At 48.4% G+C, this 21,657-nt stretch overlaps 1 protein-coding gene across 8 annotated transcripts in view; it reads right to left on the reverse strand.

The window, feature by feature from the left end:
- The window catches only part of MARK2 (microtubule affinity regulating kinase 2), a 57,695-nt gene that overhangs the window by 22,289 nt on the left and 13,749 nt on the right, over positions 1 to 21,657 (reverse strand). The window contains exon 1 of one of the 8 annotated variants that reach the window (XM_055580979.1): positions 16,293 to 16,307. The exons of the other annotated variants lie outside the window; for them this stretch is intronic. The gene's annotated coding sequence lies outside the window, so the exon portion shown is untranslated. Of the gene's footprint in view, positions 1 to 16,292; positions 16,308 to 21,657 lie in introns of those variants that run through there. 8 annotated transcript variants of the gene reach the window in all.

Consider the following 21,657-nt stretch of genomic DNA (forward strand, 5'->3'; position numbering starts at 1 on the left):
AGCGGAGCGTGCTGGGCAGGAGAGCTCTGGGAAGGCTGGCGAGCATTGACGGGTGGAGGGCCTGGACGCACCCCCACCATGAACTGTGACCCTCCGCCTGAGGAACCCCTGCAATCCCCTAACACTTCACTGCAGAGGGGCAGTGGGCTTGTATGAAGAGGTAGATGGATGCCTCCCCAACAAAGGAGGCCAGCAGAGCCTGCGACGGAGGCGAAGTCGAAAGCAAGGTGGCTCGCTGTCATCCGGCTGTCTGAGCTGCAAGTCTCACCCCGAGGATGGGAGACTGGCACTGCAGCCCAGGCCGCGCAGGGAGTCCGCGCGCCTCCCAGCAGCCACGGCAGAGCCAGCGCCTGCCTGGAAGTCTGGCGGGCAAGAACTGACCACAGTGAGAGCCGAGCTGAGCCACCCTCCAGCTCACACCCCTTCATGCACAGAAGCCACCGTGCCAGGAGCACCCCTCAGATCTCCTGTCTTCTGAGTCACTTGAAATGCTGGGCTCCTCTTCAAACACGGTGGATTCTACGGAGCAACCAGAGCTTTAGAAGTTTCCACACCACTTCATCCCTGGGCATCCACTCGCCCAGGGCCTGGTCTCTGTCTCAATCTCCAATTACTGTTGCCTGTTCAGCACACCTTCACTGAGCGCCCACCGCTGAAGCCCGTTTACAAAGTCAAGAGAGATTTGGCTTCTGCCTCCAAGGGACTGAGAGGAGGGGGACTGTACATGAGACTCACGATGTGCCTGTGGACGGCACGGCAGAGCTCGGGAGGCGCCGGGCCTGCTGGGAGCCCTGCTTTGCTCCTTACCAGCTCAGACCACCACCAGCGAGAACACTTGGAGCCGCCAGATCTCTAGACATGAGGACTCTAGCTGCTCCCACTTCACAGGATTAGTGTGAAGAGGAAATGAGAAAATCCACGCCAGTGTTGACCACGGAGCCTGGTGCACAGCAAGGTCTCTGCCATGTTTTCTGTGATCTCTCTTCACTTTCAGGTAGGAACTTTTGTTTTCCATCTACAGGGGTTCTCTGAGCTCTGAGAAGAGCTATAATCTCTAAGAACTTGATTACAAGTGCGGCAAAGCTGGTATTCCTTCTAGAATGAGGAAAAGTTAAATTCCTACCATGGCAAGGCTGTCAGACAAAAAGGACCCTCCTTCCTAACATAAAACCACTCCTGCCAGGAGAAGTGGGTGAATAAGAAGGCAGCCACGCCTCTGCCCTCAGAGCAGCCCAGAAGAGGAGGAAGGTGTGCCCGCTCTTCCCGTCCTTGTCAGCTCCTTAACCCCTTCCTTTCCGAAGAGGCCCAGAGACAGCCGACATACCAGTGCCACACGGTGCCACGGGCTATGGGAAGCTCACACTGCCAGCCTCACGCTCCATTCGGCTCCTCCCGTACCAGTGGGTTACTGTAACCATGGAGACCAGCAAGTTCCTCCATATCACAGGAGAGCCAGCCTGCCAGCAGCCCAGGGCTCTGGGGGAGGCAGAAGGCAGTCTGCATCAGAAAGGTCTGGCTCTCCTGACACAGGATTGTGGGGAGCTGACGGAGACGAGCCAGGGCAGCCGAGGTGCCCAGGCCACCCTCTAAGTGCCTTTTCTTTGCCCAGTAGTTTGTCTTGAGCCACCGTCTGGCCGTCAAAGTGGTGCAGGGTGTCCCTCCGGAGTCAGACAGACCTGTGGTGGGACCCCAGCTCTACCACCCTGGTTGCTGTGTAGGGATTGGATCGGAACGGTGGTGTGGAGAGCTACAGATACACATACTGAAAGGCTCCTGCTCTCATGAAATACCTTCTTTTAAGTGGTCCATGTAAGTAACCCTCTTATCCCTTGCTTATCCGAAATCCCTTTATTCAAATAGTTATCCAGACACCTTCTTAGCTGAGACTGACCTCTCCCTCTATCTCACAGCGCCCTGTCTGTGCCCACTCAGCTCTTCTGACTTTGGGCTTCTATGCCTTAACTCCGCTCTTTGTGCTCTGAGAAGTCAGAGGTCACCCTTGTGTGCCGAGTGCCTAACAGGGCGCGCACCTAGCTCCCCTGCTTTATAATACTTGTGGAAATTATACAGAATAAAAGTGGTACAACTTTATGATCCCTAAAGTTGCTTCCCTCCTCCCTCAAGGAGATAAGCAAGGGCAGAGGAAGGAAGATCAAAGCTTCTGGCTGCAAGATCCCTCTCCCCTCTTTCAGGGCGTTTACTGCCCTTTGAAGTTGACTGGTTACTGTCCGTCCTTCTCACTAGACTACACCATACAGGGAAGGCCCTTGGTCTGTATGATTCATGGCCCACAACAATGCCTATAGCACAGAGCGGAAGCATTCAGTAAGGTAATGAATGAATAAATGCGTACGAATGAATAAGAAAACATGTTGGGGCATCTTCATGACAGTTTCTGGGATCTACACCAGTAACCCGTATCAGTGTACTCTGCAGACAACATCCAAGCAGGCAATGGGCCACAGACTGGGTGCCCCAAAGATGGGTGACATCTGTGGAGCGTTAGTCTCACTAACAAGCTTTCTCTCCAGTGGAGACAAGGCCCTTGGTACGCCATCTCTCACAAAGCTCGAGGCCAGGGTGGTCATCAAGGAGAACTGGAGACAGACTCAGAATATAGGCAAAGCCAAGCAGCAGCTGCCCCCTACTCCCATCCCCAGCTCCTTTCATCCCAGAGGGGGCTCCCTCTCCTTGAACTGCCTGCTGCCCCACAAGCCCCAGGCCCTCGCACTTCACACGGCTCTCTGCCTCTCCACATTCAATCAAAACCACGGTGTCTTGCTGTGACAATGTAAGGCAGCTGAAGCCACTCGAAGAGCTACTGATGTGGGGAAGTGACAGAGACTTTAGGAGACATTTCCTTGGTGTTTGCCACACTGAGAGCTTTGCTTCAGTATTTCCTCCTTGAACCAATGAATTGAGTCGACCCCAGAGATCACCCATACACCCCTGCCCCGTTTCTTGGTAAAAATCAGCATCCCCACTCTGCCTCCCACCCCTCCTCAAACTGCCTCCTGTTACAGAAAAGCAGAGGAACTAAAAACGGCAGCTGGGGAGCTCAGTTGACTCACCACCCAGCATAATCATCTCCTCCCGGAATCTCCCATCTTCTCCTGGGGCTTTTGCCAACACAAAGTGAAAAAGAAGCACGAGATCTTAAAAACAAAAACCAACCCTATCGCAGCGTTTATGCAACAGCCTTTCTACCTGGGTGCAGATTTAACCCCGTGTCTCTGCCCTTCCCATGCAGTTTCCTTCAAATGTCTTCTTGAGGCTCAAAAACAGGCCTTCTGGGTTCTATATGGTTCCAGCTCTACACTGGAAGGTGCTGAGTAAGACAAGTGCCTCTTCCCACTGCATCTTCCTCTCAAAGTGGGAAAAACTACTACCTCCTGACTTCTCCAGTTTCAAAGAGGGAGTTGGAGGAGGAGGAGGAAACGTCAGAAAGAAGACTGGGCCTAAAGTCTGCTGCCCAGAAGTCACCGTGGCCACAAGTTCAGAGCTCAAGCAGGGCGAGAGCAGACGCCACCAAGGCCGCACCACCTCTTTCAGCACCGTCTCCACCTGGCCAGGCTGAGCTCAGAGCTCAAGCAGGATGAGAGCAGACGCCACCAAGGCCGCACCACCTCTCTCAGCACTGTCTCGACCTGGCCAGGCTGCCAGGTGGCTGTTCCACTGAAGTGACCACTAAAAATCCAACTGGCTGCTCTTCCCATGATTAACTGCCCACTGGGCTGCTCCTGCAGGCAGAGGGGTTATCTTTCTCCTTCAGCAGATCACTAGAAACCCAAGCAGGAAAGGACAAACAAGCTGAGGAATGAGGGCTACCCCTGAACCGGTGCTAACTGACAACAGGTCAAATCAGTCAGAATGGAGAATTCAGAACAACTGCAGGAGCTGAGCACAGCTCTCCAGAAAACTTTCTGGGTAGGAAGTGGTGTGTGCGTGTTTATCTTTGGCATTTGGCATCTAGAAAGACAACTTACTTTTGTGATAGCGCTATGACTACAAGTGATGAGAATGCTCCCACAAGGCACACACAAATCTGCTGTAGCGTATTAGCAAAGAAACCCCCAACTTAACCAAAGTTCCATTCTGAGGAGGAACCTTTTCCCATACGAACATGTTACAAATGACAGTTGTATTCTCGGGCCAGCCCATCCCGTCAGGGCCCTCCACGGTCTCTGAAGCACTATATTAACCATACTTAATACCTAAACCTGGTGGCTCAGATGGTAAAGAATCCACCTGCAGTGCATACCTGGGTTGGGAAGATCTCCTGGAGAAAGAATTCATACCCACTCCAGTATTCGTGCCTGGAGAATTCCATGGACAGAGTCTGGTGGGCTATAGTCCCAGGAGTCGCAAAGAGTTGGACACGACTGAGCAACTAACACGACACTTAAACCCGAGTCCGGAATAGGAAAGTGAATTCAGTGTTCCAACGTGGGACAGGAACGTATCTTTGCTCTCCAAGGAGCATGGGCAGTAGAGACTGGGGTTTCTTAACCTTCACACTCTAGGTGAGGGTTTGACATAAGAGGACTGGAACATCTGGAGTGGCTGGGCAGGAGGGAGGGTCTAAGGAAACAGAAATCCAGGTGGAGATGAAGAACAGGCTGGAGGAAAGGAATTCTGAATGGGTACTGCCTTACAGGAGAGAAGGGCTGATGAAGGAAGACCAAGCAGAACTTCCGGAGAGGGCGGGTAGAGGGGAGCCTGGGACAGTCCCTGACACAGCAGGGGCAAGCACTTTTCAGAACTGTCTTCCCTGCTTGGTAACTGAAGTCACAGACACACTTCTTTTCTACCTCACTGGGCCCATCACTCCCACTGCAGTCTCAACCAAGGCCAAGGGCAGAGGCTGCTGAATCCTGCTACATGGCGTGGCCATGGCCTGGGCTGGTGCCTTAGCATGCTGGATGAACAGGAGGGCTCATTTGTCAGAAGCTTGGTGGAGAAGACTGGAAAGCACAGGTTTCTCCCTGGGACTGAGCACAAGACAGCTGCTGACACTGGGCCTAGGTCTGCCTGGGAAGCCAAACCCTGTTCGTTTTCTGGCGGCAACAACGGTCCTATTCCAGGGTGCTCTGGCTATCTGTGTGCACGACCCAGGAGCAGAGAGTATGGTAAATGAGGTGACAGTCATTTTCCATTGTAAGTGCCTTCTTAAAAAGCGCTTTAATAGTTAATTCATCTTTTCAGAGACAGAATTCAAGAAAGAGACTCTGGGCTGGTTCTAAGAGAAAGGAGTCCAGAAAAGGCCAGTTTAGCCCTGGCCAAGGTGGCAGGCAGGCGTGGGTTCAGAGGACGCTGCTGGTGGCGCTGAGCTTTCCGACGTCTGTGGCGTGAACCTGGGAGCGAGGTCCTCTGGTGCAGGTGGACTCCTGCGCTGGTGGAAGCCCTCAGGAACTAGAGCCTCAACCGACAGGCGGTGCTGGGGAGGAAGGGGCCACTGCAGGGCGTTGTGAGAGGCACTATTTATTACAGACTGCAGACAAGAGAATGCTGGCTGTTCTGAAGGAGGCAAGCAGCCAAGTTTCTAGCTTTCCATCTCCAAATTCACTCAGAGAGGGCAGGGAAGAAAGGATGGCTGCAAAAGGGATACAGATCCTCCCCCCAACAAATCCTGAAGGGCAGCTCTAACTGCCAATCGGCATGCTGGCTTAAATAAAAACCTGAAGACTGAGTGCAACCCACTCCCCCCCAACTCCCGCCCCCCTTGCTGGGATACCTCCGGTTAGAAGAATATGCCTAGCTGCAGGAGGACACTGCTCCCCAGCTTGTTGTTCTGTCTGGTCCATGCCACCACCAGGACAAGGACAAAGAACCCACAGGCAATAAAGGGGGTTCTATCAAGAAAAGATGAAGGGCTCAAGTCAGAATCATCCAACACCATCCCAGACACTTAGAACAATTCCTAGCATATACTAAATGCTCACGACATGCTAGCTATTATTACTACAATTCCACATGCTTTCCTAACTTAGTCTGCAGGTTGCCAGAAAAAGACATGGCTTTTGGCTTTAACTTTTTACCCAATGCTTACCACAAATTCTCTATTTTCAAAAAAAAAAAAAAAAGGATCTTTTGAACTGGCTGGAGTCGAAGACCAAGTTCTGGTCATCTATTTGCACAGCCTGGACTTGGACATGGCTTTCTGGCAGAGCCAGAAAGGGCTCCAGCAGCTCAACTGTTTTATCCCTTCCATAAAAGGCCACTCTACTTGCCCCGATCAAAAGCACTTGAAACACACACACATCCAACCCTAGGAAAACCCAGAGTGTACACCGGAGCTTTGAAATACACAGTGTCAACAATCTTGCCAAGATTTTCCAGGTATATGGAACTGGAAACGTTACAAATTAACAGGCACAATGGGGAATGTGACTAGTATTTAAGAAGCGCACACACACACACTCACCGTGTGGCTAGAGCCCCTGACTGTTACGTACCAAGAGCCCCGCCTCTTCCGTGGTGAGACGCGGAAACTCAGAGCAGTGGCAGTGGGGGTGAAAACCTAGCCACACACCCAGCTCCTGAGCGGTGGAGACGCAGCAGCCTTCTGTGGCAGCCAGGCTCCCACCACCAGCTGTTCTTCACACAACAGAACGAGATCACTGTTTGGGAAGATGGGATTTTCAGTCTTGGGTTTTGTATCTTACGAGCTGGTATGTGTCTGGCTCAGGGGCAGTTTCCTGACACAGCTGCATGTCCTGGGCCCCTGCAGACAGGATCTGAGATACAGGGGAAAGAGAAATGAGATACCAGGAGTAGGAATCCGGGGATGAGAAAGGCAAGACAGAATGAAACGGTCTGGCTGTCCTTTTCACACTCCTGTGCCACAAGAGCTGACTTCTCCTACCTGGTCCTAAGGAATCACAGGCACTCCTGGTTCCCGTTCCTGGAGGACCCAGGCTTCCCCTGGCATCTCCACCTCTTGACCCTGACAGCTCTACCACGTCAAGTGACTGTGGTATCCAAAGCTGATGCTGGCTACTCCATGGAGAGATAACCGAGGTCATGTGAGCTGGCCCGACACGTCCTGCTGCACTTGTTTATGGGCAAGAGGATTAAAACGACCTGTCGGGGTGGAAAGGGGGCAAACCCTGTACACAGGGCAAGCACTGTGAACACGGCATAGAGGCCTCCCGCCAAGAAATCTTTTGCTCAAATAAAAAACATAAATCTCTCACCAAACACCAAACCCGCTCACTATGCCAAACACCACTTATGACCCAGTGACCTTGAGGCGCTGCTCCATTTTCCCAAAGTTCTTCGTATAAAAGGTTTGGTTTTTTGGGGCAGGGGGTTGGGAGAATTCAGGGAGATTAGAGGGATGAGCAACAGAGGACCCCATTAAGAGTCCCAGATTAATGTCCAAGCAAAGGCTTTCTGTCTAACCAAGATCTATGTAGCGTGGGGCTTAAGTAAGGGGTTTCCAGGGTACTTTTGCATCAAGAAAGCACTCAGTTCTCAGCTGCTTAAATGCCCAATCAGAAGTCAAACTATCAAAACAGAACTTCCTATGACCACTTCTTGCCCGAATCAAAGTTAGAATTGGGAGACCAATAACTCCAGGGCACAGGGGCTCAAGAAGTAGGGTGTCAGGGCTGTCCTGTCCGACCAGGGGGGTTACCTTCACAACGACATCACTAGCCACCACACACGGGAAGGGGATGGCATCAGCCCCCACGCCTGTGGTTCCGCAGCTCCCGGCTGTCCGGGCTCTCCATGGGGTTACTGCAGAAACTGGCCCCTGGCTGGTGCTCGTCACAGCCCCAAAATAACCAATCTTCCCCTCTTAGCAGGCCTGGGCGGCTATCATCTGCTCTCTGCCTTGGGCACTCGGGCCTCAGCAGCAAGAGGATGGTCTCCATTTGGGTGATCCCCTGGCTGTCCGAAGAGGTCGGCAGACAGGAGCCAGGGGGGGTACCCTTCTCTAGCCAGCCAGAGAGGGACACGAAACACCTGCTGGCAACCTGGGCTCCCTCCCCCCCCTCCTCCTTCTACCAAAAGAGCAGTGACTCCTTCACTAACCTTCCACCCACGGTCTCCCCGAGGCCAGGGTCATGGGCCCATCCTATGAGAAGTGAAGGTAGGAAGTCCAGCTTAGGAGCCAAAGAACATGGCTAAGGGAAGAAAAGGATATTGTGCTGCAAGGGATTCCAAGAATAAATTCTCCAAACCACCCACCTAGCTCTTCTGGAGAGCAGGGGTATTTAGAAGCACTTTCCATTTCCCCACGCACGAGAAAGGGTGGCGGCCTTGGCAGACACACACCTGGGTGGGTCATCGTCTCCCCGAAGGCGCTCTGGTCTCCCTAACACCAGAATGAGTCCACACCTGCCACCAAGGGCCAGTCTGAGACAGTAACGTGCCCCAGAGTTCACACACTCACGCGTCCATTAAGCTTCCTCCAGACTGCTGCTGTCATGCCATGCAGAGCAGTGAGGCGGGCTGAGTCCCGCTCTGCGCCCCCGAGCCGGTCACTCCAGTTTGCTTGGTGTGTGGTGGGGGAGGCGGAGGGGAAGGAGGAGGAAGGGAGATTATGAGTCTCTATTTTCAAGCCCAGCCCCTAAAACTGGGGAGGGAAGCAGCTGGGCTCCCACTGCAGGAGCGCTCCAATCTCTGGGCACTACGGGGCCAGCCAGCTGCATAAGAGAACTCTGGGGAGCGAACACATCCAACTCGCTGGGAAAAGGAGGGGAGACCAACCCAGGGAGAAGTGGGCTGGTCTCCTGCCAAGAACTCTGAATGGTACTCCTATCAGAACTAGAACATAACAGGAGGTAGGCAGGTTTATGGTCTCTGGGGAAAGGCAGGAGGGGAAACAGTAAAAGCCGGACTAGCATGGGAACTAAACTTGCTCTCTGGCAGGAGAGCAGACAGCCCAGCTGCCTGCAAGGCCATGGCCACGGCCACGGCCACCATGTCAGCAAGTGAAACGCTGTCCCGTTACACCTTTTAGAGGCAGACAGTGTTCACGCTAACCTTAGGTCGGCTTTCACACACTTTGCCGGCCGTGCCCTGAACTCTACAGTTTGCAGCACGGTCATCTCCACAACCCTGAAAGTTAAGGCCCACCACGCAAGTGCCTGTGCCCGACTGCCAAGGACAGGAGGGAGGGGGGCCCCTCTCGAGCCAGGCTGTAGGGGGCAGAGCCTCAGCCACAGAGGACGGCCCCTTCTCACAGACAGGAAACGCTCCTCCGTGGCGGGAGCAGAGCGCAAGGCTGCCACACAGGGGCGACAGAAACACCTGTCAGGAGGGGCAGGAGAAATGGCCACCAGGTACTTCCGCTTTCCACCAGCCACTAGCCTCGGCCGCCACAGGTTGCCTCTAAAAAGCCTGCAGAGCCCCTCCTCCCCACCCGGTGGCAGCCACGACCCGTGAATCACGCCCCCACGAGAAGAGGGAAATGGGGCCTGAGCCCTGAGCCTGAAGAAGCCCCACAGTGTCCTGAGCCAGCCCGGCCCCAAAGCTGAAACCAGTCCCACCTGCCGGACTGAAACCTTGGATGGCCTACTCTTCACCCACACCTGCGTGTAGAAAAACCAGCCCCTCTTCAACTCTACACAAGTGGGGGGACATCGAAGTCATCACTGCAGGACACTCAGCACCAGGAACTTCACTATGTGGCTTCCTGGTCACAGCTCCCCTTAAACATACACAAATGAAGTACACATGCATGTACACACATGTAATGCTAAGCTAAGTCGCTTCAGTCGTGTCCGACTCTGTGCAACCCCATAGACGGCAGCCCACCAGGCTCCCCCATCCCTGGGATTCTCCAGGCAAGAACATTGGAGTGGGCTGCATTTCCTTCTCCAATGCATGAAAGTGAAAAGTGAAAGTGAAATTGCTCAGTCGTGTGTGACTCTTCGTGACCCCATGGACTGCAGCCTCCCAGGCTCCTCCATCCATGGAATTTTCCAGGCAAGAGTACTGGAGTGGGGTGCCAGTGCCTTCTCCGACACACATGTAATAGGTGCACATATATATGTAAAACTGGTTTTCAGATCCACAGTTTCCGGATTTTCCCTTCATCTGGCTGGCTCCCTTTTCCTGCCTGCAGCTCCAGCCCTGCCCTTGTCCCTTCTTGGAGTCTCACCCTGGGCTCCTGCCACCTGTCTTCTCATGTCCTTCCAGACCTCCAGCCTTTGCCGCCACTTCCTACTGCCTGGAACACTGCCTCTATCCTCCACTCCCATTCTTCTTCCTGGTCAGCCTCAGCTCAGACATCGCATCCTCCGGGAAGTTTTCCCTGCCCTCACAGGGTCCTGACCTGTCACTCCAGGCGTCCTGAGGACAGCAGCCTTCTTGCACTAGGACCTGGCTCCTGAGGAACGGCCAGCCTCCTTCACAACTCTAGGTGGCTGTCTTGTTCACCACTGTGCAAGACTGCGGCTGCTGCTGCTAAGTCACCTCAGTCATGTCCGACTCTGTGCAACCCCATAGACGGCAGCCCACCAGGCTCCCCCATCCCTGGGATTCTCCAGGCAAGAACACTGGAGTGGGTTGCCATTTCCTTCTCCAATGCATGAAAATGAAAAGTGAAAGTGAAGTCACTCAGTTGTGCCTTAGCGACTCCATGGACTGCAGCCTACCAGGCTCCTCCATCCACGGGAGTTTCCAGGCAAGAGTACTGGAGTGGGGTGCCATCGCATTCTCCGGTGCTAGACTAGGCGTGACCTAAGGGAAGTTCCAGGGCTTCAGTCAACTCCATGTCCTCAGTGCCCAGCACCTCACATGCTTTCAAGAAATGCTCTCCTATTCATGAGAGAAAGCCAAGGGCAGGGTCTTCCTGCCTTTTTCAGAATGACTCTTTACCCAACAACCCTTAGCACATCTCTGCTTCATATGACTGCTTCAACCTAGGCCAGGGCTAGAGAGCTGGCGCCTGTGGCTTTCAATCCATTCTCCAGGGCCTTCTGGTGCCTCTATAGACGCAGTCTCTGGCAGGATTTCAGAGCTCGTGGTCAGTGTGGAGCTGGGCCGACTGCCCTTCCACCTGTCCTTTCACAGCCTCCCCTCTGCTCTGAGGGCTGCAGGGAGACCCTGCACAGGCCTGCTGAGCAAGAAGACTGCTTCTGCAGTGAAGCAATGGGGGTACAGCTCCACGTCCCCGAGAGAGCAAGTCTAGATCCAGCACCACCCAAACAGGTTGTATCGCTTGAGCCAGTTGTTCACCCTCCTGGGACCTGTTTCCCCACTTGCACAAGGGGCTGGCGGTGAGCTTGGAGGGTCTATCCTTGGTGGACGTGAGGGCTCTCAGTGTCTCTGTGCACACAAGCCTTCCAGCAGGAAGTGGGCACGGTCTGCACGTTCTGAAGACCACATCCTGACCCTGTCTTACATTGCGTCAAAGCCTGGCTCTGTAACTAACCCTCACCTAACATGTCTTGGACACCAAGCTCACACACTGGAAAACCTCTTCCTCCTAGGGCTGAGAAAATTCAAGTTAAGCTACGTGACAACTCTGGACTTAGAAACACTACAACCCTGAACTCAGTGTGCCCTAGGCCAGAATCCTCTTCCTCTCGAGACTTCATTTACCCACAATTTACCAGCTCCTCACCACTCCCAGCCTCTCTGCACACCATGAATGTGGCCACAAGGTGCAAGGAGAGGTACAGTGACCCACAGTCCTCCCAGCAGGCCCAAGGGCCCTGCAGCCTCAGCCTCAGCAGCTCTGAGTAGGCGAGCCCCTGGCAGGGCAGGTGGCACACCCCGTGCCCAGCACCTGCCCCCCGCCCCTCTCAGCACGACTCCCTAGCAGCCCGGCGCCATGGAGGGCTCCTGGGTGGGGAACTGCCTGCTTGCCCACCTGCCCGCCATGGTAGCCCACCCATGAGGAGAGACCCATTTGGCAAAGCCAGTAAGCAGCAGTTTCACCCTCCCTGCCCAGTGTGGGGGGAGGGGAAGGCGGGTCCAAGCAGACCAGTCCAACAGGTCCTTTTCCCACCACCCTACACAGCTGGTCTCTTCTGCACTGCTGCATAACCAGGAGCTGCAAGCGTCAAGAGCTCTCACACCCTGAGTCACAAAGACCAGGGAATCAAGAAGAAAATAGAAAATGGCCATCTCATTCTTGCCCTACCTGCAATAGTCCTGGGAAACACAGTCCCTGACCTCACAGGTTTTGGTCAGTTCCGAAAGGTAACTGATCTCCCCTAAGATGCTCACAGAAAGGTGCCGAGGTGCTGTGAAGCCAGTTCTTCGGTGCCATGCTCCCGATCGGCTCTCCCACTAAAAATAACTCCACAGTCTTCTGATAAAGACCCCACGGCCTCTCCAACCCTGGACTAAACTCCCAACAGTGTCCCTCTGTTCACCCATCGCAAAAGCAGGGAAGATGAGGCCAATTTATAACCAGAGACAACATTGCAGCCAGAGGTGCTGTGTGTCCGGGGCAAGAACACAACTCAGCAAAGCTGGGAGGGCTCTCTCGGCTCTGCTCCCTAGTTCAGGAAGCCACACAGTCCCTCAGCAGTGCACGCCCTCCTTGCGGTCTCCTCTCTGGGTTCTTAAGACAATCCAGTGATAGGGGAAAACATCCTCCTTAGCCTCTCATCCTGAAAAGGTTGTTCTTTTTTGTCATTATTGAACCTATTAAGGTGAAACTATTAAGACCTGTGACTTACATGGTCAAAAACTGAATAGACAGATGTCTGATTCACAAATCAATACAGACACACTTCCCAAGGGTGGTGGTAAGTGAAGAATAATACCCATGTTGTAATTTTTCTTTTCTTTTTTTATTTCACAAGTAATTCATTGAGAGATGATCACGTGCAAAGCACTCTAACAGACTCTAGGGAAGAAAGGGAAGGATAAAATACAGCCCAGCCTTCAATAAACCTGCCTATCTAATAGGAGAGGGAAGCACAAATCACACTACCTAACACAGGACCGAATCCAGGAACTAGAGTTACAGTCTGCCTATGCCCTCCAATTTACTAGATGCTGCTTCTTGTTTAATCACCAAGTTGTGTCCAACTCTTTGCAACCATGTGGGCTGTAGCCCACCAGGCTCCTCTGTCCATGGGATTTTTCAGGCAAAAATACTGGAGTGGGTGGCCATTTCCTTCTCCAGAGGATCTTCCCTGACCCAGGGATTGAACCTGCCTCTTCTGCATTGTAGGCAGATTCTTTACCACTGAGCCACCAGGGAAGCCCCCTCTGGTAGCAAGAACATTGAGCAATTTAAGTCAGGACTTTGTTATTTTTCAGAGAGATTTAGAGATCCCCAGGTCCCGCTTCTAGCTAGGACCATGAGTTTTGCCAGGATCTATCTAAACCCTGAGACGTCAATGAATGGGGATGCTGCCCACAGAGTGGGCTGTGATGAGAGCTGTGAGATGCTGATAAGAGGAAATCAACTCCGGGAGATGCACTGGTCAGTCAGTCATTCAGTCTTCCTTGTCTCATTCCCATCTAGAAACCAGAGACAGGCCCAATATACAAGCAAAGATGATACAGGAAAGGCTTAAGCACAAAGTCAAAAAAGTTGTTCGGGGCTAAGGTCAAGCAAATCAAGTCAAAAAATGCCCCTGGCATTAGAACAGAACAGGCTGCTCTTGGTGTAAGTGTGGAAGGACTTCCTAAAGCTCTGTATCCAGAGCCCCAAATCTCAGTGCCAGCTGTGACTGCGGAGGCATGTTAACACATTTATCCTCTTCTCTCCCAATTATCAGTTGTCAAGCCTGGTCTCCCTCATCAATTCATTCATTCAGTGTTATAGCTTGCTGTACACTAATATCAGTTTTTAAGTTGTATTCTTAATCAGCAGGCTACCAGCAACATCAGAATTCTTCTGGAAGGTTTTAAGAAGGAATGAATACTCACTCCTGAAAGTACTTAGAAATTCCCGGGACAAACAGAAGAGTCTGTATCGTCTTAAAAATAAAACAAAAAACAATTCAGGGCCTGGGAATAAAGATTAAGGCCCCAGTCCTCCTCTGTTGGAGAAAAATAATTCTGAAGCTAGTTCTTTTTTCTTTTTTTTTTTTGGTTAAACTGAAGTTGAGAGGAGGGAGGTGGGAAGGGGGTTCAGGATGGGTTCAGGATGAATCAGCCACGTGCACCTGTGGCTGATTCATGTCGATGTTTGGGAAAAACCACCACAATACTGTAAGGTAATTACCCTCCAATTAAAATAAATTAAAAAAAAAAACCTGAAGTTTAGTTGACTTACAATATTTCAGGTATACAGGAAAGTGATTCAGTTAAATATGTGTGTGTGTACACAAACATATACATATTCTTTTCCATATTCTTTTCTATGATAGGTTATTGCAAGACACTGAATACAGTTATATTGTTCCCTCTGCTATACAGTAGGTCCTTTTTGTTTATATATTTTATATAGAGTTCTATCCTAAAAATGATAAAGCTAGTGAGACTTGGTCCACATCACTCAAAAGAAAATCATTTCCCGAAATTACAAAAATAAATATGTAGATGAAGGAGAATGGGGACTGGCTTGCTGAAAATCTTCCCTACAGCAGACAGCAGATTAGCCACATGAGATTCTTTTGGGATGGTTTACCATGCAGAATTTTAGAACAGAAAGCATTCCAAACGTGAAACTGGTGCTCAGCACCTAAACATTTATTAGTAAGAAAAATTCTCACACCACAATCACAATGAAGGTTTAACATCGTCTGACAATTTGTCATTAAGGGATCGGTTTTAACTGTGGATTTGGCAGCTTGCCCTATCGGCTGTTTCACAAGCAGCTTCTGAGGTTTCAAGAAAGGCAGGGTGTTTGCTTTTAAACACTATCTTAAAAATACATATTTCAGAACAGGGTTCAACCACTCCAAGACAGAAGGAGGGAACGAAAACTGAACCAAATAAAGGATTCTGATGCTACCAAACATAAAGGGAGCACACCAGAGGTGCAGGAGAGGAAAAGACACTGCTTGCCACCAGCAGCAAAATGCCAAAAAAAGTCGAGCTAGCCCTTCTTATGGCCAAGTTAAAAAATAAGGATGGCACTAAAGACATGAGGTTGATAAAAGGAAATCTTCATCTCTTCAAAATACACTTAACTGACTCAAATCTATTTTATTTAAAAACAAAACCACCCAACAGTTCCACACCAACGCGAAGCATGGTCATCTAATCAATTAGCAGCCACACCTCTGCCCAGCGTGATGCGGTAATTAAGGGAGAGATTCTTCTCCCTGGGAATACAAGTACAGAAGGGCAGAGCCCCTAAGGACCTAACCCATTATGACAGCCTTTTCATTAGCGAGAGAACACCGCCATGCGCTCTCCAAGGAAGCAGTGGCCTGCATCACTACAGAGCACCTGTGTGTGAACAGCAGCCACCTCTGAGGACAGATGAAAATGTGCTGGCGGCGGGAAGAGGGGAGGGGCAGAGCCACTCAAAAAATTTAGCAGGCTGCGCTTCTTACCATAATTCACATAGACCATGGTTTTTCCACTGTAATAAAAGGATGGATTCTAAATTGACGTAGAAACGGCACATAACCTGATCTTAGAAAAGTGAAACAGGTTTGAACACAAATACAATCACACAGCTGAACTCTTTTTCTACTAGGGGCAGCAAGAGGGGCGCAAGTGGGGAAGTGTGATGCTTGAATCAAGGGCAGCAGTCCACCCCTTTACCCTTGCCCCATGCTGGGATCTTAAAAAATCAGCTCAAAATTTCAGAATTTAGTTAATAAAATCAAAACCTGTAACAGGATAAAAGAAAAGGCACTATCATACCAGGAGTGACACGCAAGTAAATCATACCACAAACTCACAAACTCAAGTTAACTGAAATTCCAGAGATTCACTCTCATTGAGAAACAGCTCCCAAAATCTAGGAGGACCACAGGCAGAGTTTCAGGAGACAGGAGTGATCAAGGACCACAGGCAGAGTTTCAGGAGACAGGAGTGATCAAAAGACCGACAAAGGCAAACAGGAAGTAGCAGCATATTACACAAGCAACGGGATAAAGAGACACAGCAGGATGGCCAGAGTTCAGCTCCCAGGACTGAACTGGCAAGTCCCAAACACACACAGGCTCCTGGCACCAGCAGCTCCAGTGCTCAGTGCCCCTGGCAATCGAGGCCAAACACAAGCAGCTCTGGGCCTCTGCGTGTGAAACTGGTACATAATGGCATGTAAAAAGAAAATATTAGTTTCATAAGGATAAAACATAGTTAAGGTCCACAAACAAAAGTTTCCTGGGGGGTGGGGGCAGCGGGAGTGAGGTGCTACCCAGCTGGACAGGCAAATCTAAGAATCCAAACTGTCTTAGGCTACTTACTTGCGGGTTACCAATTTAAGGTCTTAAGACTCCGGTTTTTCTAGAGGTTCTTGGAATTCTAGAAGATGAGAAGAGATGAACAGGAAAATTGGAAGCCAGGATTAAATAGTAAGGTTAAAAAAAAGTTTCCCATAAGCTGTTAAGACAAGGGAGATAAACCCAGAGAGCTGCATCTCCACACCATGCTACCTTTACAACAGGCCTCAGCGGGCAGAGAGACCACGCAGGACTCTGAAGCCGGCGGGGGAGGCGCGCTCTGCCCCACACCGACTGGGAGCTAGTCCTAAGGAATCTATCTTCTACTGCCTGGACACAACTGAAGCCAGAGCCAAAGTGCTCTTCATGGTCAGGAAAATCTTGTTCTAACACCAACAAACACTCTGGACTACATGAGTCTGTTACCTTAAACAGAGTTACTCAACATTTCTGGGCCTCTGTTTCCTCATCTGCAAAGTGGGGAAAATAATAAGATCTACTATCTTACAAAGATTAAATGAGTTAATGAATGTAAAACAGCTAGTTAAACAAGTGTCTGGGACAAAGTGCTCAATAAATGCTGGCTATTATGATATGACAGCTAAAGACACTAGCCTCAGAGCAAATGGCACCCTGTGGGAATGGGTGGGGGCACTGTCTACTCTTCAAGTACTTAGTCTATTGCCTTTAAGAGTTTCCCAACCACTTGGAACAGACTAATGTACTTAGAGGGCCATCCAGGAGGCACCGTTACTGAGTCACTGCCTTAGCTAACAGAGTGAACAAATCTCCTTTGAAAGCAAAAGTCTGTCTTCCATACAGACCAGGGGCCGAAGAGAGAGAAAAAAGCACATCAAGTTCACTTTTGGAATTGAAGTGAAAGCCACATGTGTATCCGAAAAGAAACATGCTTTGTGTAAAAAGCAGAGGATTATGGGACTTGCTGAGTGATGGGAAATAGAGCTATAATCCCACAAGTCCATATGTAGACACAAATTGATATAAGGTAATCACTTGATTAAACTTTTCTAATGATTCTGATGAGAAGTGATCCTGAGCAAATGAGATGAGTGTAAGCAGATTTGCTTAAAGCTGATCCAAGTGACTACTGGAGGAGGCCCAAAGGTCTACTATTAGAGGTACTAAGAGAAGCTTTTACACGTGAGAGGTGCTTCGTTGAGAGAATGAATACAAACAAACGAACAGGTGGAAAACAATCAAGCAGTTTAGAAATACATTTACTGCAACCGTGTCTCTTAAAGATTCATCAAGCAAAGATAAAGATAAAAGTCCACACGCTGTTACATACACACAAATCCGCTTAACCTCTTCCAAGAGAAAGCACAGCACACTTTCATGAAAGTGGGGTTTGGCAGGCAAGCTTCACTAAGAGACGGGGCCAACAAAGAGTTAAGCTAAGAAGAAACAGGAACCGAGTGTATAGGCTCTGCAGCCACTCTGAAGACAGACTGTTGGGTGTTCTGGCCTTAGTAAGTGCCTGGAGCCAAATGGCCTTCAGCTATTATGGGGACCAAGGTTTTTCAAGGATAGAGGCTATGCAAGCTTTGCAGTTTTCAAATTTGGAACTGACCAATAGCCAATATATAAGCTTAAAAAAACACAAACTACTGTCATAATGAGTAAGCCAAATTATTTTTCTAATGGAAAAAAAAAAAGGCCAATGCCCCTATTAGAAGGAGGAAATGAGCCAAACTTAGTTAAAGTCTAGCTTCCTTAGCTAGATACACTGCAAACCAAGCAGCAAGTGCCTTCCTGCAGTTCAGCCAGGACTCTGGGAATTGCAAAACAAAGGCTCATTATGAGGTCATAGTCAGTAGCCAGCCAATCAAGGACAGGGATGGCCCACTCCCTACTTGTCTACAACAGCAATTCTCACACTCCTGGAAAACCCTTTATGCTCTTATTACTAAGGGCCTCAAATAGCTTTTGTTGATGCGGATTAGAGCTACTGTATTATGACTTAAACTGAGAAAATGTTAATCTATTAATTCATTTAACATATAGTACTGAACTCATTACAACTGTGTATTAATAACTATCTTCCAACATACCAAGTTAATACATATCATCATAGTAAAATCTAGGTTAACTTTTAAAACTTAATTATTAAATCTACAACAAGGATGAAACCCTGAAAACATTATGCTAAGTGAAATGAGACAGAAACAAAAAGACAAATACTGTATGACTCTACTTATATGAAGTGTTCAGAACAAACAAATTCACAGAGAAAGTAGAAAAAAGGTTACCAAAGGCTGGGGGAAGGAAAGATGGGGAATTACTGTTTATCGATATAGATTTTCTGTTTGGGATGACCAGAAAGTTCTACAAATGGTGGTGGTGGCTACATTGTTAATGGATTTCATGCCACTGGACTATATACTTAAAAATGTAAATTTTGAGTTACCCATATTTGACCACAATGAAAAAACAAAAGCACAAGGGTGTGAGAAAATCTCAGACTACCATAAATGAGGAACACTGTATAAAATAACTAACCAGCATTCTTCAAAACTGTCAGTGTCATGAAGGACATGAAAAGACCGAGGAGACTAGAGAGACATGACAGCTAAACGCAATATGGGTTCCTGGGCTGGATCCTAGACAGGAAAAGTACACCAGGAGGAAAACGGATGAGATCTGAAGTTGTCTGGTTAACAGTATGACACCAAGACTAACTATCAGTTTTGACACGTGTTCTACAGTTATATAAGATGTTAACATAAGGGGAAGCTGGCTGAAGAACTATAAACTTTGGATTATTTTTGTTAACTCTTCAAAGTTCAAAATTAAAAAAAAAAAAATTTAACTGTTTAAAAACTCTCATAAGGTCAAAGTTATGTATTCATAGGAGACGAGCCAACTTTAGTCAAAGTCCCTCTGGTCACAGAGAACCAGCTTTCTCAGATAGAACGACAGCAGACCAAGGCAGCAGGTGCCTTTGTGAGTCCAGTCAGGACTAAAAAGGTTCTGAGAATGGCAAAAAAATTTTTTTTTTTTTTTTAATTTTTATGAAATTACGAAGAAATAACTGAACAAAGACAGGAAGAATTAACTTGGTTTGTCTACAACTGTGGTTCTTACACTTCTTGGTTCCAGAAAGTCTTTGCAGTATTAAAAATAACCTGAATCTCCCAAAAGATTCTGTTTATATGAATCATACCTACCAATGTCTCCATTCATTTAAAAGAACATTAGTAAACCCATTACATGTAAACATTACTACTTAATTTTAATGAAAAAAATGTATTTTCCAAGCCACAACTTCACACAGACCAAAGGAAGTCCACTTGATTAACTGATTTTTATAATGCAATCAAAACACAATGCCAGACACACACACCCCCGCAAAAAAACCTAACAAACTAAAGAATAGAAAAAGAAAAAATGAGAAAAATTACAAATAAGAGAAAGGGAAAATGAGAAAAGGAAAAAAGTCAGGGAATAAAGAGGAAAAAATGGGGGAAATAAACAAACCACAGATAAAACAACAATCAAAAAATCTGACAGGGCCAATGCTGTATGTATTAGAAGAAGGAAATGGAAAGAGACACGTGTACCCCAACGTTCATCACAGCACAGTTTATAATAGCCAGGTCATGGAAGCAACCTAGATGTCCATCAGCAGACGAATGGATAAGAAAGATGTGGTACATATACACAATGGAATATTGCTCAGCCATTAAAAAGAATACATTTGAATCAGTTCTAATGAGGTGGATGAAACTGGAGCCTATTATACAGAGTGAAGCCAGAAAGAAAAACACCAATACAGTATACTAACGCATATATATGGAATTTAGAAAGATGGTAATGATAACCCTGTATGTGAGATAGCAAAAGAGACACAGATGTATAGAACAGTCTTTTGGACTCTGTGGGAGAGGGAGAGGGTGAATGGCATTGAAACATGTATATCATCATATGTGAAACGAATCGCCAGTCCAGGTTCGGTGCAGGATACTGGATGCTCGGGGCTGGTGCACTGGGACGACCCAGAGGGATGGTATGGGGAGGGAGGGGGGAGGGGGGTTCAGGATGGGGAACAGGTGTGCACCCGTGGCGGATCCATGTGGATGTGTGGCAAAACCAATACAATATTGTAAAGTAATTAGCCTCCAATTAAAATAAATAAATTTATAAAAAAAACAAAAGAGGAGGAGGAGGAAATCAGCTCACTCGGGTCACAGTCTCTGAGGTGCAGGCAGGCACGGTTACAGGGGCGGGGGCTGCAAACAAGGGCTCCCGATGGAGTCACCACAGATAGCCAGGCCAAGACCGAGGACAGTCAACCCAGGCTCTGTCTACAACAAAGGTTTTTCTCACTTTTTGGTCTCAAGAACTCTTCGCATTCTTAAAACATTTATGGAGGACTGCAGAGATCTTTTGTTTATGTGGGTCATAGCTGTCAACAGTAACCTTATTAAAAACTGAAACTGATTTTTTAAAGTATTTTTATTTGTTTAAAATAACAACAAACCCATTACCTGTTTACACAAATAACCCATTTTTTAAATGCAGAAACTATTTCTAAAACAAAATGAAATTCATAACAAGAGTTGCACTGTTTTATACTCCAAGACATCTCTTTCACGTCAAGCTTAATGAAAGAGATATTTCTTGTATCTGCTTCTGCATTCAGTGTGTTTCCACAGGTTGGGTGAAAGATACAAAAATTTCATTTCACACAGATGTGTAGTTGGAAAATGAAGTTTAATAGCCTTTCAAATATTGAGGATTTTCCTTGATACTAGACCAAAACTCCACAAGTGGTTGTTTTAAAAGGCTAGCTGCAATGTGCAACCTGAGATTTTATCAAATGCATCTTTTGTGTACTTTTACATTAAAATCCATTGGTCACCTTGCACTGTGAGTTGCTCTTTTACCTACCGATAACCGATAACCGAGGAACTAACAAGGTGATCCAACCAGTCCATCCTAAAGGAAATCAGTCCTGAATATTCATTGGAAGGACTGGTGTTGAAGCTGAAACTCCAATACTTTGGCCACCTGATTCGAAGAGTTGACTCACTGGAAAAGACCCTGATGCTGGGACAGATTGAAGGTGGGAGGAAAAGGGGACAATAGAGGATGAGGTGGTTGGATGGCATCATCGACTCGATGGACATGGGTTTGAGTAAATTCAGGGAGCTGGTGATGGACAGGGAGGCCTGGTGTGCTGCAGTCCATGGGGTCGCAGAGCTGGACACGACGGAGTGACTGAAGTGAACTGAATCAAGGAAATATTCCTTCACTGACTATGCAGAATTTCCAAATACTGGGATTTCATACAATATCAAAAAATCATACTCCATTAATCTTACCACCAATCTCATCAAAAAAAGTGTGACAAATGCAAGTTTTCCAA

The sequence above is a fragment of the Bubalus kerabau genome, chromosome 5 (genome assembly GCF_029407905.1).
Source record: "Bubalus kerabau isolate K-KA32 ecotype Philippines breed swamp buffalo chromosome 5, PCC_UOA_SB_1v2, whole genome shotgun sequence".
Lineage (NCBI taxonomy): Eukaryota > Metazoa > Chordata > Mammalia > Artiodactyla > Bovidae > Bubalus > Bubalus kerabau.